This window comes from Dermacentor andersoni, chromosome 3 (assembly GCF_023375885.2).
Source record: "Dermacentor andersoni chromosome 3, qqDerAnde1_hic_scaffold, whole genome shotgun sequence".
In the NCBI taxonomy this organism is placed as follows: domain Eukaryota; kingdom Metazoa; phylum Arthropoda; class Arachnida; order Ixodida; family Ixodidae; genus Dermacentor; species Dermacentor andersoni.
In genome coordinates, this window is record NC_092816.1 from 185,031,834 (window position 1) to 185,052,124 (window position 20,291).

The following is a 20,291-nucleotide window of genomic DNA, read 5'->3' on the forward strand; positions in this document are numbered from 1 at the left end:
CAAAAACTGCAGCGCCGTGGTTTTAAAGCGCACCCGTGGTAGAGAAACGGAATGCGATATAAGCGTGCGTAGCCATGATACGCACACGACAAACTGCCTTAAAATATTTAGACTTGAGGGAAAGCTTCGTTAGCAAACGATAGCACGGCAATCAGCACTCGAATATAATTATAACTCTAATAATACTTGTAAATATTCATCTCATCTATGGGATCTAATGCGCGCGCTGTTTCTTTGTCTCTGCGTGTAGTACAGTTAAGAGAGCCAGTTTAAGGGCGGAGAAGAAGAAAGAAGAGAAAAGCAAAAACTGCAGCGCCGTAGTTTTAAAGCGCACCCGTGGTAGAGAAACGGAATGCGATATAAGCGTGCGTAGCCATGATACGCACACGACAAACTGCCTTAAAATATTTAGACTTGAGGGAAAGCTTCGTTAGCAAACGATAGCACGGCAATCAGCACTCGAATATAATTATAACTCTAATAATAATTGTAAATATTCATCTCATCTATGGGATCTAATGCGCGCGCTGTTTCTTTGTCTCTGCGTGTAGTACAGTTAAGAGAGCCAGTTTAAGGGCGGAGAAGAAGAAAGAAGAGAAAAGCAAAAAACTGCAGCGCCGTGCTTTTAAAGCGCACCCGTGGTAGAGAAACGGAATGCGATATAAGCGTGCGTAACCATGATACGCACACGACAAACTGCCTTAAAATATTTAGACTTGAGGGAAAGCTTCGTTAGCAAACGATAGCACGGCAATCAGCACTCGAATATAATTATAACCCTAATACTAATTGTAAATATTCATCTCATCTATGGGATCTAATGCGCGCGCTGTTGCTTTGTCTCTGCGTGTAGTAGTTGAGAGAGCCAGTTTAAGGGCGGAGTAGTTGGAAGGTATACTTTCTAAGAAAAATGGCCGCTCAAGGAGAAGAGCGAACTCGAGCGGCTTTCGAGGCTAGGAAAACTGCCTTAAAATATTTAGACTTGAGGGAAAGCTTCGTTAACAAACTATAACACGGCAATCAGCACTCGAATACGACGAGAGAAATTACTGAGACGTGGAAAATTCCCTTGAAAAAAAAATCTGGTTTGCTAGGCAAATGCTTGTATGTATTGAACCTCTTAAAAGATGAGGGGTGAAATATGCGCTCACCGAGAGGGCATCTTCAGCACGAGACATCCCCAAGGCACCTTACAGAGATGTGGAGAGCTTCGCGGCCGGAACGAAGCCTCCCTTCTCCGCCGGCCAAGAGGGGGAAACGCGCTTTCCGATCGCTCAAGGTTGCGCGGACAAAGCCTAACTCTAGCGTCTAGGAAAAGCTTAACCAGGTGCGATGGCGGCACGCATAGCGTTGGAAGCTAGCCGCCAGAATAACTATACCAAGGACTGCTGCTGATGAGGGCGAAATACCTTCGTGTAATTATAATAACCCTAATAGGACTACTTTCGAAAAAAAAAAAGGAAACGGCCCAGAGGGCTATACTACGAGAGCTATGACTGATAGTTTTCTTTATATATATATATATATATATATATATATATATATATATATTCATCTCATCTATGGGATCGCATGCGCGCGCTGTTTCTTTGTCTCTGCGTGTAGTACAGTTAAGAGAGCCAGTTTAAGGGCGGAGAAGAAGAAAGAAGAGAAAAGCAAAAACTGCAGCGCCGTGGTTTTAAAGCGCACCCGTGGTAGAGAAACGGAATGCGATATAAGCGTGCGTAGCCATGATACGCACATGACAAACTGCCTTAAAATATTTAGACTTGAGGGAAAGCTTCATTAGCAAACGATAGCACGGCAATCAGCACTCGAATATAATTATAACTCTAATAATAATTGTAAATATTCATCTCATCTATGGGATCTAATGCGCGCGCTGTTTCTTTGTCTCTGCGTGTAGTACAGTTAAGAGAGCCAGTTTAAGGGCGGAGAAGAAGAAAGAAGAGAAAAGCAAAAACTGCAGCGCCGTGGTTTTAAAGCGCACCCGTGGTAGAGAAACGGAATGCGATATAAGCCTGCGTAGCCATGATACGCACACGACAAACTGCCTTAAAATATTTAGACTTGAGGGAAAGCTTCGTTAGCAAACGATAGCACGGCAATCAGCACTCGAATATAATTATAACTCTAATAATAATTGTAAATATTCATCTCATCTATGGGATCTAATGCGCGCGCTGTTTCTTTGTCTCTGCGTGTAGTACAGTTAAGAGAGCCAGTTTAAGGGCGGAGAAGAAGAAAGAAGAGAAAAGCAAAAACTGCAGCGCCGTGGTTTTAAAGCGCACCCGTGGTAGAGAAACGGAATGCGATATAAGCGTGCGTAGCCATGATACGCACACGACAAACTGCCTTAAAATATTTAGACTTGAGGGAAAGCTTCGTTAGCAAACGATAGCACGGCAATCAGCACTCGAATATAATTATAACTCTAATAATAATTGTAAATATTCATCTCATCTATGGGATCTAATGCGCGCGCTGTTTCTTTGTCTCTGCGTGTAGTACAGTTAAGAGAGCCAGTTTAAGGGCGGAGAAGAAGAAAGAAGAGAAAAGCAAAAAACTGCAGCGCCGTGCTTTTAAAGCGCACCCGTGGTAGAGAAACGGAATGCGATATAAGCGTGCGTAGCCATGATACGCACACGACAAACTGCCTTAAAATATTTAGACTTGAGGGAAAGCTTCGTTAGCAAACGATAGCACGGCAATCAGCACTCGAATATAATTATAACCCTAATACTAATTGTAAATATTCATCTCATCTATGAGATCTAATGCGCGCGCTGTTGCTTTGTCTCTGCGTGTAGTAGTTGAGAGAGCCAGTTTAAGGGCGGAGTAGTTGGAAGGTATACTTTCTAAGAAAAATGGCCGCTCAAGGAGAAGAGCGAACTCGAGCGGCTTTAGAGGCTAGGAAAACTGCCTTAAAATATTTAGACTTGAGGGAAAGCTTCGTTAACAAACTATAACACGGCAATCAGCACTCGAATACGACGAGAGAAATTACTGAGACGTGGAAAATTCCCTTGAAAAAAAAATCTGGTTTGCTAGGCAAATGCTTGTATGTATTGAACCTCTTAAAAGATGAGGGGTGAAATATGCGCTCACCGAGAGGGCATCTTCAGCACGAGACATCCCCAAGGCACCTTACAGAGATGTGGAGAGCTTCGCGGCCGGAACGAAGCTTCCCTTCTCCGCCGGCCAAGAGGGGGAAACGCGCTTTCCGATCGCTCAAGGTTGCGCGGACAAAGCCTAACTCTAGCGTCTAGGAAAAGCTTAACCAGGTGCGATGGCGGCACGCATAGCGTGGGAAGCTAGCCGCCAGAATAACTATACCAAGGACTGCTGCTGATGAGGGCGAAATACCTTCGTGTAATTATAATAACCCTAATAGGACTACTTTCGAAAAAAAAAAAAAAAAAAGAAAACGGCCCAGATGGCTATACTACGAGAGCTATGACTGATAGTTTTCTCTCTCTCTCTATATATATATATATATATTCATCTCATCTATGGGATCGCATGCGCGCGCTGTTTCTTTGTCTCTGCGTGTAGTACAGTTAAGAGAGCCAGTTTAAGGGCGGAGAAGAAGAAAGAAGAGAAAAGCAAAAACTGCAGCGCCGTGGTTTTAAAGCGCACCCGTGGTAGAGAAACGGAATGCGATATAAGCGTGCGTAGCCATGATACGCACATGACAAACTGCCTTAAAATATTTAGACTTGAGGGAAAGCTTCGTTAGCAAACGATAGCACGGCAATCAGCACTCGAATATAATTATAACTCTAATAATAATTGTAAATATTCATCTCATCTATGGGATCTAATGCGCGCGCTGTTTCTTTGTCTCTGCGTGTAGTACAGTTAAGAGAGCCAGTTTAAGGGCGGAGAAGAAGAAAGAAGAGAAAAGCAAAAACTGCAGCGCCGTGGTTTTAAAGCGCACCCGTGGTAGAGAAACGGAATGCGATATAAGCGTGCGTAGCCATGATACGCACACGACAAACTGCCTTAAAATATTTAGACTTGAGGGAAAGCTTCGTTAGCAAACGATAGCACGGCAATCAGCACTCGAATATAATTATAACTCTAATAATAATTGTAAATATTCATCTCATCTATGGGATCTAATGCGCGCGCTGTTTCTTTGTCTCTGCGTGTAGTACAGTTAAGAGAGCCAGTTTAAGGGCGGAGAAGAAGAAAGAAGAGAAAAGCAAAAACTGCAGCGCCGTGGTTTTAAAGCGCACCCGTGGTAGAGAAACGGAATGCGATATAAGCGTGCGTAGCCATGATACGCACACGACAAACTGCCTTAAAATATTTAGACTTGAGGGAAAGCTTCGTTAGCAAACGATAGCACGGCAATCAGCACTCGAATATAATTATAACTCTAATAATAATTGTAAATATTCATCTCATCAATGGGATCTAATGCGCGCGCTGTTTCTTTGTCTCTGCGTGTAGTACAGTTAAGAGAGCCAGTTTAAGGGTGGAGAAGAAGAAAGAAGAGAAAAGCAAAAAACTGCAGCGCCGTGCTTTTAAAGCGCACCCGTGGTAGAGAAACGGAATGCGATATAAGCGTGCGTAGCCATGATACGCACACGACAAACTGCCTTAAAATATTTAGACTTGAGGGAAAGCTTCGTTAGCAAACGATAGCACGGCAATCAGCACTCGAATATAATTATAACCCTAATACTAATTGTAAATATTCATCTCATCTATGGGATCTAATGCGCGCGCTGTTGCTTTGTCTCTGCGTGTAGTAGTTGAGAGAGCCAGTTTAAGGGCGGAGTAGTTGGAAGGTATACTTTCTAAGAAAAATGGCCGCTCAAGGAGAAGAGCGAACTCGAGCGGCTTTAGAGGCTAGGAAAACTGCCTTAAAATATTTAGACTTGAGGGAAAGCTTCGTTAACAAACTATAACACGGCAATCAGCACTCGAATACGACGAGAGAAATTACTGAGACGTGGAAAATTCCCTTGAAAAAAAAAATCTGGTTTGCTAGGCAAATGCTTGTATGTATTGAACCTCTTAAAAGATGAGGGGTGAAATATGCGCTCACCGAGAGGGCATCTTCAGCACGAGACTTAGCTATCATCAAATCGGGTGGAGATTATATATTTTCTAATCACGTACCCTCAAGGCCGCTTCCACGTGTGGTCCGTGGTCCCCCCGCTGCCACATTGCAGGTCTTGTTCGCGCGCAGGTGGTCACCAGTAATGTTGGCTACTAAGCACTGCTAAACACTTTGCAACTTCATTCCAGTGGTGCGAGACAAAACTATGGATTCACTTTCCGTCCGTTCCTCTTGATTTTCGCCTGTCTTCCCACCAGCTCACGTGGTTGAGCAGGAGGGCTGCGACGGAAAAAGAATGGCGCAACACACGGGCATTGCCTAAGGTGGTTACAGTGAAATAAATATACCGTCGTGACGAACATTATTAAAGGAAACGTACGCATAATTTACCACACGCGAATGCAAAAAAGAAATTATAACACGTCGTAAACATAAAAATTTGAATGCTAGTATTAAGTTATGTTAGACTATTCAGCTTCTCAGCAAATGTGGCGAGGTTTAATATGAACATAGGCAAATTTGCCTGTGTTCCAACAGACAAGAAAGGTTCAGCATTACGAACGTAGGAGATTATGAACAAATCTTATTGCAAAAATATGTGCTTTCATGCAATGCCTATGTTTCAAGGGAACATGGATTACTGTGGGAGAATAAGCTGTCATAATTAGCAGGCTATTGAAACAACTGGTATAGGAAAAAGATGGACACATCGTTTGATTAAAAATAATTACTCGTATTGAAGCAACAGAATACAAGCATGAAATACCTTTATGAACAACACTGAGAGGTTAAGATTATAAATTATTCAGGAACTAAACCTTTCGGCCAGCAAAGTAAATACCGTAGTGCACTGGCTTTGGCATTGCGCTGCTCAGGCAGAGGGCATGGGATCGAATCCCGGGCACAATGGCTCCATTTCGATGGCAGGGAATTGCAAAAACCCCTATGTAAGCTCTATTCGGTACACGGTAAAGGAGACTAGGGATCCCGCCAACTTGAAGTTATAAATACCGGGGTAAATTTTGAGATAAGCAAACTCACAAAAGTAGAAGGCCCTGGTCATGCGAAAACTATATAAAGCCTTTCGAGGTAGGGGCAAGCAGCCGCTAAATTTCTTGCAGAAGCGATATATAGCAGAAGCGGTATTTTTCGGTAGATCACTTTTGCAAGGTATTGTACAATTTGGCACCCGACATGTTGGGCATCTACGGGCAACAGCAGTTCTTGCACAGATCATAGCAAACACTGTTGCACATAGGTAATGACACGTCCAAAGCCTAGTCACACACAATATTGGGGAACTGCTCGTATGACAAAAAAAGTAATCAACTAGCAATACTGCGCAAGGGCTGAGATTTTGTAGCCATGCCTTCCGCTTGATTATGTGCCATTCTTTCTTCCACTGTTTTTGGCTGGCTTATACCGTACTGATAACGCGAGGGGAGATCACTATGACCACTGAAGAAGTGCGATTAGAAATGGCATCGGAAAAGTCATTGTAACAAAACTGCAGCCCTGAACTCATTAATAAATAAGATACCTGTAGCATACCAAACGTTTGGCGCAGTGCGAAGTGTGGCGCAGTGGACCGGTCCGCACAGAGCACAGCAAGCTGACAACTCGCAGCGCACATGTGAGCATGCATATTGTGGAGGTCACGTGTGCCTTCTTGTGCTCGTCGCCCTTTTTAAGGGGTCAAAGGAATACTCCGCCAAGATTTTTAATAATATCGCAGCCGTACGTGAACAGTAGGTAAGATTGGCGTAGAATGAAGTTAAATTGCTATCTTGCCACTTTTTGGCAATATCAGAGTTGCGCACAATGTACGGAAACTTTTGGGTGATGACTTTTTCCGTACATTTTCGAAGTCAAGATTTCGAGAAATCGGAAGCACAGTACCAAAGCATTTTGGGATAAGAAGTGAAATATACATAGAGTTAACACCGAGCCAGGAAAAGAATTTGACTTGAGTGATATTTCGGGATATCAGGGTTTGAGTTAAGAAGTGTTTAATGCATAATACAGAGTCCCCGCTACAGCATTCCTCGTAATCATATTTTGACTTTAGCATGTAAAACTCAAGGATTCAATTTTTTTAATACAGATACTATATTCATAAGACGAGATGTTTAGAGAAAATGAGCTGACAGCAGCTAAATTTAAAATAATTTCATACTTTCCAAAGCGATAAATTGTTAGATGCTCTGAGCAATGATCTACTAAAGTCAAGATTACTCTCACTAGTTTTAAATGACCTATTCTGCCCTACCTTCTTTACTTTCAACCAAAATTATAAGGGCAGTGTACGTCCATGGTACTGAATACAGCTAAAAAGATTTATGCCATTCCTTGAAAAATTGCATGGTATTGTTTCAAGCAACAGCACAAGTGTGCCTTGTGATCATTAGCCTATGCAAATGGTTTCGAACTTCTTGATGACACATACCCTTGTACAGGTTCACTAGTCACCGTGGGTCTCCTTTCATCAGTTTTTGTCTGCAAAATCATGCACATGAAAACATTAACCCGAGTTTGAACCTGTTAACGCATTGTTTCATAAGGATGAAATTGTGGCCACTGACCAAGCCAAGGCCAAAAAGAAACTCAGATTCCGGAGCAGAGACACATTCCTGAGTTACACAATGACAGGCAAGCTCGTGGGCCTTTTTTCTTCATTCAGAAGGAGCTGAGTGATGACATGTTCTACGGTGCAGGTTACTTTTGCCAGGATCGGGGGAAGCATTCTGCAGTGTTAAAGTCAAGCCTTTGCACAAAATGGCAGTTTCAGATTTAGTGAGCTTGCAGAAGACAAGCTGAAGATAACTTCTGGGTTTGAATAGGCTCTTTTGATTTTAATACGTCAAGCTTGCTTGCGACTGTTCATACAGGTAGTACCTTAGCGTTGCCGTGAAGTTGATATGGGGCGTTATCACCTGAAAGCCGTGAATAATGGCCTGGTCTAGTTGACGCCTGTGAAGAATACGACAGTTTTCAAGCCCTTGATTTTCTATCAAAATCGTTGAGCTTCTGATTCAAGTAATTTCTTCCTGGCTGGCCGAATTATCTTTAGGCCGCGCGATGACACTACCAACGTTTTCAAGCTCGGACTTCTTGGTACAAAGTTTTTTGCTTTGCTAGTCTGGTTGAAGGAAAGGGGGCTCATACAAGTGGCTGTTCTGGACGCCACTAAGACAAACCAGTCGGTCTCGCTCAGCACGTCGTATCTATAATTTCTGTAGGAGATTTTGTGAAAGGTTTGACTAAAATTCATCTAGTCTAGTAACATGATGATAAGGTTGTGGTCATTGACCAAGCGACTATCATGTTACCAGTGAGATCAATATTCTAAATCTTTGACTAACTCCCACAAAACAATGGATAAGACGTAAGCAATATAGGCCAGTTCGTTTCGCTAATATCTAGAATGCTACCTGTAAGCGCCACCTACCCTTCAACAACAACTGCAAAGCAAGAAACCTGATCCTGAAAAGTCTGCACATGAGGACATCGGTAGCATCAGCGTGGGGCCTCAAGATAATTCGACAAGCCAAGAAATTACTGACAGCACGAGTGCAAGCATGCCAACAGAAAATCAGTGGCTGAAGAATGCACCTTCTACCAATTGGCAGACAGTGCATTTTCGCAAAGCACTAACTACAGCAGATCATGGTTCAGAAGTTCCCGAATGCAAAATTCTATGCCATTTTCACGCCGACTCTAGCGAAGCACCTCTGCACAGTTGGAAGAAGAAAAGCTAGATGCCCAAAGAGAAATGAGCCCACTCAAGCCATGGTAGTTATGTTTACCTTGTCTTCCTACAACTACTCTAAACCTAGGACTGCTGTTTTGCACAAGGGAACAAATGTCAACATTGGTGCCTCGCCCAAGTCATCTGCGCCGTAGAAGGTGCCGTCAGTCAGCCCACAGATGAGGCCCACACCAGTGTTGTCAGTGTGCTGTACAAATTGCAGAAGCACAGCCTACAAGCTTGTCTGCCGTAGTGTGAACAAGGAAGCTGCATGGGCTCCAAAAACCATCCCACCAATGAACGAAAACCAACGAATCAAGTTTGTTTCGTGCTGAGAACACTTGCCTCATGTTGGAGTTTCCTACAATTCATTCTAAGCAAAGATAACGCCTGGTTTGTTCTGTAGGCATGTAAATAATGAAAAGGCCTGCATCACTATCTGTGAAAAATAAAACATGCAGCAAAGCACATACAGTACACAGGTGCAGTGTCTACCACATACCATTTCAGGCAGTAGATGCTACATCGGCTAAACTGGCCAATGTATAAATGACTGGCAGCGTGACCAAACAAACTTGATGCGTGGGTCATGAGCAGTGGAAGTGCACTGCTCTAGGTGCACATGCACCTATGTTTGAAAGCTGCTTGATTGTAACAAAATATAAAGACAAAAGCGGTGGAGAGATATCTGAGGCTTTTCTTATATGTATAACGGGGGACCTAGCACTAACTCCCCATGCAGAGAATTACTAGACAGTGAGACTGCTTATTGTCATTGTAAAACAAGTGCCACGCTAGCCATGCGATGTGTCCTTTTCGTTTCTGTGCGAGCAGCATTTATTCAGATCTATTCTCCCTCTTTCACCTTTCGCACAATATCACTGTGCGAGTAATAAAACTGAACTGTTAGTACTCTGTCCTGTTGGCAACATTCTGCATGGACATATTTTTAGAGAATGCTAGCAGTCCTCTATTGCAAGCTGCCATGGAGCTAGTTTATGCGTTTAACTAACACTTTCACCAAAGAAAGCCTTATTTAGCACACAATTCACAAGAAAGGAAAGGAGGCAACAGTACTCTGTCCAGTTGCCTCCTTTCCTTCTTTGTGAATTGTGTGCTAAATAAGGATTTTTTGGTGAAAGTGCTAGTTAAACGCATGAACTAGCTCCATGGCAGTTTGCAATAAAGGACTGTGAGCATTCTCTAGAGATATGTCCATGCACAACAGTGTCAAAAGAGCGCCTTAAAGAAAGAACATGAGTGTATCTATCATAAAGGACAACCCTTGCTTTTTTTTTTCCTTAACATACTTTTCACTACCGATATTGAGGTACAAGCTCACCATATTATATCACCGTGTCAATGAAGCAAGGAACAGCGGTGCCCAACTGTCACGGGACCAACTTTAAGTTAGTAAGATTATTGCGACCATCACGTCATACATGATGATGCAGGGCGACCGAAGTAAAAGCTGTCTTTCAACAGCTTGACAGAGCAGCCCCCCCCCCCCCTTATTTGGCAGTAGCATACAAAGTCACAAAAAAGAAGATACACAAAAAGAAACACTGCTCACGGTGGTCACATTACCCTACAGAACAATATATAAATATATTACATAAAGGCTGCATCTGGTACATAACTTTAAAAAAAAGAATTGAGCCATACACACATGGCAAAAAAAAAGAAAAAGAAAGAATGCTTTTAGTGGTTTACACAAAGCAATGACATGGCAAAGGCACTTTAACAGAAAAAACAGGAACACCGAGTAACACCATAATTCTGTAAAGCGATTTAGCTTTAGTTGCATAAAGAAATAACAAGAAATGGTTTAGGAAAGAAAGTATGGCAAAAGTGTCCGAAATGTGACATATTGAGGTGTTATATCCTGTCTCAATAGGTCATTAAGAAGTTGTGGAAGCCGGTGTTCTAACGTTTGTAGCCCATATATTGTTCGAAATGTTTTAATTTCCCACATATCCTTATTTCTTTTGTTGTAGTTTTGTTCGGGCCTTCTCAGGCCTGAAAGAGCTTGAATAAAAGATGTTTTATTAAAATGTTCTTGTTTAAGTGTTCGGCTGAGGCGATAATCATTGATTTTTGTTACTGGAACTATATTGTGTTCTAAAAATATTTCTCTTGTATGATGCAACCTCGGTAATTTCTTAACAACCCGCATTGCGTTTTTTGTAATACAAGTAATTTGTTCAGGTTTCCCTGTGTTGTAGTTCCCCAGATAAGGCTACAATAGTTCAGGTGAGAATTAAATAAAGAGTAATATACTAACATCATAACACAAGAGGGTAAAATTTCACGGTTGCGATAGAGCAGACCAATTATTTGTGATAATTTGGAAGTAATGTAGGCCACATGATCGTCCCAGGACATCTGCTGGTTAAACACAACGCCCAGAGTTTTAAACTGTGGTACTATTTCTAGCGGACACGATCTGAAGTATGTTTGTTTTGCCAGAGTAACTTGTTTATTCTTGGCCCGAAAAACAACTGCTTTTGTTTTGCTCACATTTATTTGCAATGCATTTTTTGTGTCCGTTTGTCTAGGTGTTTGCGCATGCAGTTTGCTGAATCTATTAGATCATTAGCATTTTCGCCGGATAATAATATGCTCGTACCATCTGCGTATATGATATATTTTGCGAGGGGAAACACATTGACGATGTCATTGATGCAAAGATTGAAGAGAAATGGACCGAGTATACTTCCTTGCGGAACACCGCAGCGGACAGGGAGAGTTTGCGAGATGAAGCCATTTACACTTACAGCTTGTCGGCGATACTCCAGATACGAGTTGACTATAGATGCTGCGTTCCCGCGATAACCGTATCGTTCAAGCTTCCGGATAATTAATTCATGATTTATAAGATCAAACGCTTTTGTAAAATCAATGAAAATACCCAAGACTATATTGTTGTGTTCAAATTGTTTTAGTATATATTCCTTCTGTTCTAAGAGTGCGAATTCTGTTGAAAGGTGCTTTCTAAACCCATATTGTGATTTGGTGAGTATATGATGTTTCGATTCAAATTCTGTAAACTGTTTGTGAAGAGCTTTTTCTAATACCTTTGAGAATACTGGAAGTATGGATATTGGGCGGTAATTGCCTAACTGGTTCCAATCTTCCTTCTAGAAAAGTACAGAACAGCGGGAAACTTGCATTCTATAAGGAAATACAGCATTTGCAATACAGAGATTAATGATGTGAGTGATGTAGGGCAAAATAATATCCAGAATTGATTTTATGGGCCGTATTTGTAGTCCATCTATATCACGTGAGGTGCTATTTTTGAGCTCTGTGAAAATTGTCATTACATCAACTTCAGTCACAGGTTGAAGATATATCGTTTGGTCCAACAGTGGGACGTCATTTAAGTTGTTATCCACGTCTCTCTCACAAGAAAGATCAAGGAAATATTTCTTAAACTCGTCCGCTAGATTTTGGTCGGATACCTGTGTCCCGTTTAATATCAGTGATGTAATTTCTCTAGGATTTGTATGAGTAGTTATCAGGCTGTTTAGTTTTTTCCAAACAAGATCACTACGCCATTTAGTTGATTCGAAATCATTTATGAAATATTCATTCCTAACTTTCTTAAGTATCTTGTTCAGGCGGTTACGATAGGTTTTAAAGATATGCAAGTCGCCCATTTCCTTCGTTTTGATAAACTTATGGTAGAGTTTATTATTTTTTTCTATCTTAAGCAGAATAACAGGTGTGAGCCATGGTTTGCGGGTTTTTATTTCGCTTAAATGTCTTTATGGCAAAGCAAGCAGCGTAAATTGATTTCAGAATAGCAAGGAAATCCTAATAAGCCAGGTTTGCGTCACGCTGCGAAAGAACAGCATCCCAGTTAGCTTCAGATGCATGCTGTCTAACTTGCATGTGGAGATCGGCGCAGATCAGCAACATAGCATGGTCTGCTTACACTTCTTCTCCAGTTCCAGCCATACCTATAGCAGCTATAAAACAAGTGAGCTTGGTGTCACAAGCGAAACAATATAAAAACTGACACTGAACACAGCAACTTTCGTTAGGCATAAATAGGATCGAAATGCAGACATTATGCCCATAACTAACTTCACTTTGAGCGGCAAAGCATCTACGTTAAGAAAAGTTATATGTATGAGCTATCTATGTGGGAAAGATTAATCGAACGCCCTCTTTTTGCCATGCCCCTCCCTTTGTGCATGGATGTCTCCCTAGCTGAGTAAGCTGGTCTGATGCTAGGTATGGTGTAATAAAGGTTGCCACTTGGTGGACCAATCCCGATACCATTGCATGACTTGTACAATAATTTTAATGTGTATTGCAATGCTGGCCATCCTGCAGGCACTGCAACATTATAGTACCCATAAGGCTAATGGTATTACTTGATAAGGTTAACTAATAAGTGTCCCCAGAAGCATAACTCAGCGTGTTTACCCGGAGGCCATTATTAACCTTCGATACTCATCCTTCTATCCCTTTAATTTAATTTTCATCAACATAGTACAAGCTTTAAGCATCTGCACAAGCGTAATGCACCGGGGCACCGTAAACAATACCACAATGGCTTCCTATCCAATTCAGCCTTTAAAACAGACAGTGGCAAGTTCCGTACCATGTTTTGAACAAGGTAAATTATTCTGGAATCGCACGAGTCTTTTCCATGCGTACCAAAATCACCAGTGCTGTGAATTGCATATCAGCATTTTGTATACAGAAAACACCAACCACAACAATTGAAGCTTTGGAAAATTGGCAAGAGTTCATTTTGACGGTGCTCACAATGAAAGCGAGAGAGCGCTGTGTTCTTTCTATCTCGGTCTGATTGTTATTTCCTCGATATGTGTGCACTGTGAACACCACATCTGCCTGTCCCTTATATCATTAGTGTGTATGCACAGTGAACAGAATTGAAAGGAACATAAAGACCAGATAATGCTACGTTGGATAGAATAAGCAAGATACATACCTTCTGTGCAGTACATCTTGATGAAACAGCTTCCTACGAATATCATATACCGGCCACTGCACTTAAAAAGGCTTATTCGATTTGCTGTGCAAAGCAAGTTTGTTTTACAGAAGATTGCATTTGTTCAATTACTTGGACAATCGGGTGGTTATGGAGTATTGTGGAAAGGTGGCATCATTGAAAACCATCTTAATTATTGCGTAAAAAATAATCACATAGTCAACTCCAGAGATCAAGCTAGGTGCAAGTATGCAGCAGACAAAATGGTGAACTGGCCTTTCCATGACTGTTGAGGTAAAACAAGTGCAGAAACATTCCCGACACACTCAACATGCTTTGGAGAAGACAGCATATCGTAATTAAAAATGTAAAAAAAAATTAGACTTATATAGTGCTTTTCTGCTGTAATGGTTTGTCACTCCAGTATGCTTGAGCTTACTGCTGAGGATAATAGATCCCATTTATGGATATTCAGTGAATGATTACAATGAGGAGCCAGTGATGTGACATCTCTGAGCGCCTGAGGGCAGTACTGGTGACTATATATCACAAACTGCTGATATGCAACTGAACTTTTGGGCAGTGTCATCTCATGCCACATGATTCATACAAAACTTTAAAGGGCACTACACAGGAAATAATGATTTGAACCGCATTAGGAAATTACTCTACCACAATACCAAAAAGTATAGTTACCAAGAGAGGAGGCTTCACATGCCAAAAAAGACAGAATGAAAGATGGACGGTGAAACCACAATAAAGTGCCCGCACCAGCTTACCGTGGTGCCTTGAATTTTGATGCAGCCTGCTAGGGGTCTAATTAATTTGACTTTAGCAAATATTGATAACATTACGTTATAAGTGAGCCAGAAACTGCACTTAGCAAGTTTTAAGCAAGTGAACTGAACCGCAATAGCCAAAATAAAGAAAATACTCTTGAATGCGTGATGTGTCCAACATGCCGACAGTGAAATCCTGGCACAAAATTCGAAGAATTGAATTTTGACCTTCATTTTGTGTCTTTATAATTAAACTCTTATTACAATTAACCATTTGCAAAAACCCCTCCGGAAAATAAAATGCTACCATAATGTGCTGCTGCATCGGTGGTGCCCTATTTTGGCTATGTATGCAAGTTGTCGAGGATAAATTCTTCTTGGGTAAGTTGGTGCTTACATAACATGTTGCTTTCTAGCGCTAAAAACTCGAAAAAAAGAAGACAGTGAGAGGCAAAAGTAAAGGAAAGACGAGTGCTACACTTACAACTGTTTATTCCAATATACAGAGCATCCTGTATATACACAAAAATGCACATGCGCAATCGCATAAAACAAGCAAAGGACGTTAGTCAGCCGAATGCATTGTTGCCAATTTTTATATGCTTAGCAATCTGAATTCCGAATCATAAAGCGTATCAGAAGTTTGACACACGCGGGTAGACCAGTGGTATGGATATGGAAGGCATCTAACAGTTCACGTGCAGTTTTGTTTTTGCTTCTGCTTAGGATCCTGACGTTAAAAAACATTGGTCAGGCGTATCTTTCTTTAATATACTTGCGTGCTCTCTCATTCGGTCGTTGACGCAAAGCCCAGTTTGCCCAATTTAGCACTAGCCACAGCTGAGCGGAATCAGGTAAACCACTCCAATGGAGCAATGCACACAACGCTTAAAGGGACCCTGAAACGATTTTGGCGATTTTCTACAAACGTACTGAGTCGTTAGAGTAGGTCCTTCTGATCATTAATTGACACATCTAGGTGCTCTGCGTAAAGCGTGTAATTTATTATAAGGTTTTAAAAATGCACATCGCTGTCGATCGCAGCGCACTGCTCGGCGGAATTTTAAGCCGCCCCTACCCATATGATGCAAATAACCCATATGACGTCACGTGGGCGAGCTATCTGATTGGCTGACCAGGGCGCGTGATCGATAATTTTTCCAACTTTATAAAAGGTAAACAAATGATCTTCGTAATAGTTGGAATGTTAGTTAATTTGTTTTTATAAAGAGAAAGTAGCAGAAAGAGAATGCACAAGAACAATTTTTCAGTACACTTAAGCACTTCCGGCACACAGCAAGTGTCGTCTGCTTGTGTTACAACGTACTCCATTTTGACGAGAGCTCCGCGGTCAGAGCACTATGATTCGACTTTGTTGCCTTGTGGACTGCAAACGTAGTGACTGGCAATATGTCAAGCTGCGACATCGTGTCCCTCTGCAGGGCAGCGTTCGAGCGAACTGGCTGCTGCGCATCGGACTGCCGCTATCCGATCGGCGCCAGGATTTGCGCGTTTGTGGCCGTCACTTTACACCGGAAGATTACTAACGCACTAGCGTTTCGCGAGTCCCGTATTAGGGCAAACGTAAGCGCAAGGGGACAGGGTCTGGCCGCTTGACTGTGCCGTAACGGGATGAGCCGAGATGAGCAGAAGGGCAAATGTGAATGGTCTGCATGGTGCAGCCATCTAGTGGCATAGAGCTCAACCATACACAGTAGCAGCAACGAAGCGTATTCTTTTTTGCTGCTGGTGCGTATTTTTCGCAGGAGTGTAATCATCAACACATTGTTTTTATAAATGTTTAAAATGTTTTACACTTGGTTAGAGCAATATTAGCGCTGTGTTTGGCTGGTTAAGCGCTGCGCCAACAAGTGTCTGGACCGTGCAGACCGATCAGGCCGCTCACGTACGTCTGCGCCAAAGTTCCTTCATCAGCTTGAGTTTATGCCTCCAGTCATTTGCCGATATGACCAGCTTGCCTGTGGCTAACGGAATACCAGACACGTTCGGCGCTACGACAGAATGCTCGCAACGCACGCTGCTTCGATAGCTCTCGCTTGGGGTCGACAGCCAAGCGGCTAGCGGAGAGGTTTCGCGCGGGCGGGGGCGGGCTTCAAAACAACCGGAAGTGGACGATGTGACGTCGCATCGTGACGCAGGACCAGTGAAGGCGGAGCTTAGCCCCGCTCGCTCGGCAAACGAGTTGAGGAGGAAAAGCATGGCTGGGGAGGAGGGTAACTTCTAATCGCTTGTAGCTCCATTAATACGTAACGCTTCACTTAAATTGTGGTGCGAATGTTCTACTTAAGCTGTACCCTATGCGTCTACAAAATTTGTCCGAACCGTTTCAGGGACCCTTTAACGAGCTGTACTGTACAGCCGTTGATAGGGCCACCCGTGATTCGGGGGCAGAGACGGGCCAGCTTGTTCGGGATGGAGAAGACCACAGGTACTCCATACCTATACGCCACTTGTTTTTTGTGCGTCGTTGTTCGGGTGTGTACTGTTCATGAGTAGTGCCCTCCATGCATCGGACGTTGCTGCCACGGTGGCTTGATTTCTTGCTTTATTGTGAAGGTGTTGCTACTCTACGGGTGTCACTCGGCGCACTTTTGATCGCGTTCAGGCCCGAGCCAATCGCAGTCGAAAATTACGATTCGGATCGGGCTTGATCGGTGTGACACCGGCATATGAACGTGCGTACTGTATGTCGCCGGCGCCTTCGTACACGGGTTGTGTTGTTTGCATGTGTGTGCGTGCGTGCGTATGTGTCGTTAGTATGTCAGAGCTTTTCAAAAGTCTACGTGTTAATAAAGGACACGGCTTGCGAAATCGCTTTGTTTGTGTGTATGTGTGCATGCATGTAGCTTTATTTGAAAGCTACAATGCCAGCCATTGGTCATGCAATTTATGCAGAGCTTGAGAATGACCCCAATTTAGCAGTGGGGGCTAAATTATCAGGATATCGAACAATAAAAAAGTTCCTCCCCAGTTCTATTCAAGAATTAAATTGATATGCATGATACCATCCGGTATGGTTGCCACAAAGCTCCAGATTAAACCAGCTTTTGGGCCAAACAGGTGCCACTGTATGGTGCCAGTACGTCCAGTATGAGCCAGTTTAGTTACAAACAGGGCCCCTGTAGAGACCTATTTCTGTGTAAACTGGTCGTGCCGAAACCTGTTTCCATGCCAAAGGGGACCCCGCTCAGACCTGTTCGTGTGTAAACTGGATCTGTTTATACCTGTTTGCATGCCAAATGGGACCCCGTTCACACCTGGGCCGCTATTTGTACACGTTCGAAAAGCCCACGTACGATTTCGCCTCGCGCGATCTTCCAGGCTGCGCCGATATCGCGGCGTGGGCCAATCTAGTCCAATCGCGTGAGGCGACATCGAATGTCGGCTTTTCGAATGTGTTCAAGATAGGGGCCTTCATGTGTAAACAGGTCCTGCTTATACATGTTTGTTGCTAAACAGGTCCCTGTTAAACCCAGTTTAGACCTGTATAACCCAGTTTGAATTTAAATAGGATTTTCCAATAGGGATTTCATATATTATGGCCTTTTTCCTATACTCCGCAACAGTATCATACATGCTATACTTACATTTTAGGGTTCCTACCATTTAATACAACGCCACCGCTGCACACCGGCAAAAATCCAATGAGCCAAGTAGTGCTTTCGCACTAATAAGCTTACAATTAGAGACATCAGAAGATTGAATACTACAGCCCTTGTTGATCTTGTTCAGTATAACGTCAGGGTTTTATTCAGTTTCCTTCTTTCTCATAAAATTCGTTAAGTTATGTTTATTAGTATCACATTGGCGGCGTGTTCAGGCAAATAGTAAAAGCATTTCATTTGAGGCGTTGACTATGTGCGTAAACGATACCTAGAATACATTTTCAGGCGAATACGCTTCGACAACAAGCTCGCTTATTATTACAGTGTAGTAAAAAAGACCACCTATTTGTACGGTGTAGTAAAAAGGCAGCACCTCGACAGTATAGCTATGGAGGACACAAATAATGGACAGGCGGAAAAAACACAGTCTGTTAGGTCTGCAGTGAATTGGATAGACTATTCACGCGTTGGGTGACAGGACAAGGTGAGCCCTTCAGGCACGAAGTTTAGTGGACAAGTCAGCCACTTGGCTCTCGCCGTGATGCAGTTCCCCAAAGGACGCTATGACGCCCCAATGACACGCGACTGTAGGCCAACAAATATATAGTGTTTCAAAGCGAAGCTTTCGTTGATCCTTCCTTGGACTTTTTTACTGCTGCTGCAGCTCTCGTGCACGCCGAGTCGGTGGGTGGTAGGAGCGTGACACGGAGGAAAGGGAACGAGAGAAAATTGTTTGGACCTTTCCACCACTTCGCATAAGCACAATGCCATCTGGAGCTATCTAGGTGTTGTCACATTAGCTTCTTGACAGCTGTAATTATCGGTGACCCCCCGCAAAAGCATTGTAGAGAGGACAGAGCTTGCCCTTCTGATAACGTGCAAGTGCTGAGGAGAGGTAGCTAAAACGATAGAGAGGAAGCAGGTATATGAGGGGGGGGGGGGGGGGGGGGCGAGGCAGAGAATGGGTAGAACAGGCGTATTTTCGAAACTAGTAAATATCAGCCTTGCCGCTCTTCGCTCGCATTTCCCATGCAGGGGGAAAGTCGGGACAGGGAACTAAGATAAGGAAACGGTCCTGCTATAGGCCCCACAACATTTACGGGCAAGCTGAAAGTACGGTACCGTATGTATCTGCCATATTTTAAAAGTAAACAGCATGAAAATTTGTCAAGTGCTCAACTGACCCAGCGTGTGCAAATGCAAAACCTTAAAAATCACCGTCCGGTCCACTAGAGATACAGAAGCGGTCGTACGTCAAATGAACACTTCTATCGCCACCGTGTTAGCTATGCGTCTTTAGCATCGCTCGACGTCACGTGTTTGGTGCTCGGTGCGGCAGCCCGATTTGCACGCGTGAGAAATACAAAAGTGGTCGTGCGCTAGGATGTAAGTGCATGGTAAATACCAGGCCGTGATAAATAATCCGGAGTCCACCACTATGGCGTGTCTCATAATCTGATTGTGGTTCTGACATGTAAAGCTCCATATTCTATCACCACTGCTGCAGTGAGGCGATGTGCCAGGTGAAGCAATGATAATGTTCATCCCTCTAATGGGTTATAAACAATGGCGCACAACAACGCATCAAACAAACACTTATCGTTGTATGTTCTATCGAGTGCGCAGGTAAGTAGCATTGGCGCACGAAAGATGACATTTGTCATCGACTCATTACCTCATATTACACTAAATGCTAAAGAAATAAATATTCGCCACCAATTTTCTGCTAATGATTTTAAATCCTGCGGACCCTCCGGATGGAGCGAGGCTGGCTCAGGCAGCACGCGGCGCTGTCCCACCCGACCCGTCAACACCGGTGCCTAGGCGGAGGCCGCCGGACCATTACTCGCCTGGATAGCAGGCACCGTCGACTTGTCTGGGACGGCGGCAGAGCCCTATGCTCTGAGCATGGACGTTTGTTTCTTTTATTTAACAAACAAACAGGGGGTAAGGGGTGTAACAATCATGTGACGCCCCCTCGGGCATAATCTTCATTGGCCCGCCAGGCTCGGTGGCCTGCCAGGCTCGGTAGACAACATTGGTCACCGCACCCAATAAACGCCGACGAGCACAGCTGCTTGGCGGTCAGTATTCT